The sequence below is a fragment of the Oncorhynchus nerka genome, linkage group LG2 (genome assembly GCF_034236695.1).
Source record: "Oncorhynchus nerka isolate Pitt River linkage group LG2, Oner_Uvic_2.0, whole genome shotgun sequence".
Taxonomy (NCBI): Eukaryota; Metazoa; Chordata; class Actinopteri; order Salmoniformes; family Salmonidae; genus Oncorhynchus; species Oncorhynchus nerka.
In genome coordinates, this window is record NC_088397.1 from 102,570,257 (window position 1) to 102,573,426 (window position 3,170).

The 3,170-nt window shown below is 41.7% G+C and overlaps 1 non-coding gene across 1 annotated transcript; it reads left to right on the plus strand.

Moving 5' to 3' along the window:
- Nucleotides 1-2,704: 2,704 nt before the first annotated feature.
- On the plus strand, nt 2,705-2,897 carry LOC135562525 (U2 spliceosomal RNA). Its single transcript, XR_010460043.1, has one exon. It is a non-coding gene; the product is annotated as a U2 spliceosomal RNA (small nuclear RNA).
- The last annotated feature ends 273 nt before the right edge of the window (nt 2,898-3,170 follow it).

Below are 3,170 nucleotides of genomic sequence, written 5' to 3' on the forward strand. Positions count from 1 at the left end.
ATACTCTGCCCATATCCATCCTGATGCCCAGTTCTACAACACCTTGGACACAGTGAATACTCAGCCCACATCCATCCTGATGCCCAGTCTTTGTACAGAGCCCAGTTCTACAGCACCTGTGGACACAGTGAATACTCAGCCCCACATCCATCCTGATGCCCAGTCTTTGTACAGAGCCCAGTTCTACAACACCTTGGACACAGTGAATACTCTCCAGCCCATATCCATCCTGATGCCCAGTCTTTGTACAGAGCCCAGTTCTACAACCTTGGACACAGTGAATACTCAGCCCATATCCATCCAGGTTGAATTCAAGTCTTCTGCAGGTGCAGCTGGCCATGTTTGGGACTAATTATACATATCAAGCGGAGATCAGATGTTGCTGGCATTATTGGGAAATGGTGCCAGAGGTGAAGGTCTCTTCAGTCAGGTGGAAGCTTTGGGAAGGGGTCTGCTGGTCGTCCCTGCCTCCTCTGTCGAGGCTGAGAGGAGTTTAGTGCCCGGGAGGCTTAGACATGGCTTAGATCATCCATGAGTCAAACAAGGCTGAATAATGTGGCCATGTGGTACGTGCACTAGCAGAAACTGGACAGACTGGACCTGGACAGGTTTAATGGAAGCCTTCACTTAGATCCAGTGGTGAACCGTGACTATAGGACCTCGGCTTCAGAGGGACCAAAAATCTTCAATACGTTGTCAAACTATAAAATCATAAAAATAACAGAAAACATAGCATCACTTAATGCGCCCCGACATTATATAGTCTGTAGTCGGCGTTCTAGTGAAGGAGGAGCTTTTGATGACATTGTGAACAATGACATTCCTCAGTCGGCCCCATGAAGTCAGAACAATACAATAGCACAACTATTTAATTAACAAAATTAAATGAACAAACCAGCTATTACTTCCCATTGCAAAAATATATCACCGATTAGTGTGGTGAACGTCATAAATTAAAGTTACAACACAACAATGTTTCACAGTCATGTGAGGTCCTGGTGGACCTAATGGATAACAGTACAATCATTTGTGCTTCGGCTCATTAAATGGGGTTAATGTAGGGCTCATTAAATGTGGTTAATGTAGGGCTCATTAAATGGGGTTAATGTGGGGCTCATTAAATGGGGTTATGTAGGGCTCATTAAATGGGGTTAATGTAGGGCTCATTAAATGGGGTTAATGTAGGGCTCATTAAATGGGGTTAATGTAGGGCTCATTAAATGGGGTTAATGTAGGGCTCATTAAATGGGGTTAATGTTAGGGCTCATTAAATGGGTTAATGTAGGGCTCATTAAATGTGGTTAATGTAGGGCTCATTAAATGGGGTTAATGTAGGAGCTCATTAAATGGGGTTAATGTAGGGCTCATTAAATGTAGTTAATGTAGGAGCTCATTAAATGAGGGGTTAATGTAGAGGCTCATTAAATAGGTTAACAGGGCTCATTAAATGGGGTTAATGTAGGGCTCATTAAATGGGGTTAATGTAGGAGCTCATTAAATGTGGTTAATGTAGGGCTCATTAAATGGGGTTAATGTAGGGCTCATTAAATGTGGTTAATGTAGAGGGCTCATTAAATGGGGTTAATGTAGGGCTCATTAAATGGGGTTAATATGAGGGCTCATTAAATGGGGTTAATGTAGGGCTCATTAAATGGGGTTAATATTGGTCTCATCAGGCTCAGGTAGCATCAGATTAGAATGTTCATGCTGAATCAAAGCTCTCATCAAATCCCAGACATTTATATGCGTTATAATGCTTTTTTGAATGACACTTCAAGTTTTGGTGGAAACTACCAGGTTACCGGAGAAAAGTGATTTATTATCGTATAATACCGGGGAAATAATCAACTAATGCGCATACAGGTGGATTCACAAGACACCAATCAAGTAACTTACATATATACAGTATCTTCATTAGGCCTAATGGCATTTTATGAAGTTAGTTATAGTGATTTAATAAGTCTAATTATAAAAGTAAGCCTCCAAAGTGCCATGTTTCTTAGTTTATTATGTGGAAACATTTAGGCAGCCAGGACCATCTGCTCCTTAGCTCTCTTACTGCAGTCCAGTGCCATAGACATCTTTGAAGTTTGGCCTCTAGTAATTTAGGAGGGACACTTTGAAGGCCTTCTCACAATGGACTTATCATACAAGGCTCTACAGACAGATACAAAAAAAGACAGGCTATTTTTATTGTTGACGTTATTTTCGTTGACGATGTCTTGAAGTCAAGTCGTTCAACATTGAAATGCAGTTTTCTGTACCACAGGACAACCAGGGAAAAGCGACGGTCGGTGGAACTCTGGCGCCACCAAGTGGACAATTGCTTCAGTTCGTTTTGTGGCAGCAATGCTACCAGATATACTTGATACAAGATCAAATGTTACGTCAATATCTCCAATTGCCCCCATCCCCTACACGTAATATATTATTATTCCAATTTAGCTGTTGATCAGGTTAACGTGTTCTCTCATTTCTGATTGGAGGGGATGACCACGTGATCTTAGAACCTACAAATGTGTTACTGTAACAGTCAAGCGTGGTTATTCTGGCGTTGATCAACTCCATCCATGCCCCTGGGATTTATTTAAAGCATTGTATTTTTTATGGAAAACAAAAAAGCATACAGTGCTCATTTTGGTGCAATCATAACCGAGTTTGACGTGTCGGAGAACGGCCACTTCGTCCCGAAACCATTGTAGGTATCACTTCTCGGCCTTTTGGCTAAGATCAAAGTGTAGTATCTCTGTTTCTTATCAGTTTAATATCTGATACGTCCCCTATCTGGGGACCATATATTAAATTGATTTTGGAATAAGGAGATGGAATAGGGGCTTGCTCCGTCCACTCACGCATCGACCTGTTATTGCAGTACCTCCAGGAACGGTGCACCCCCTTTCATTATAAGAAATCAGACAGAGGAAGCAGTTGCTTCGTTGGTCTATAATTGTATTTTCACATTGAGCAACTGTTTGAACGTTAAATGACGAGACATGGGCATTGATGCAGTGATGCCAGTCTTGTTCAGTACATCACAACACATCCGGGTATCTCAAGCACCCCGGTAAAACACAAGAGTTGCAGTAATGAACATTTACCAGCAGATGGCATCACTGTGCCCATCTTACACCCATAACATCTTCCATTTAATAAAATAGGATCCAATTCCA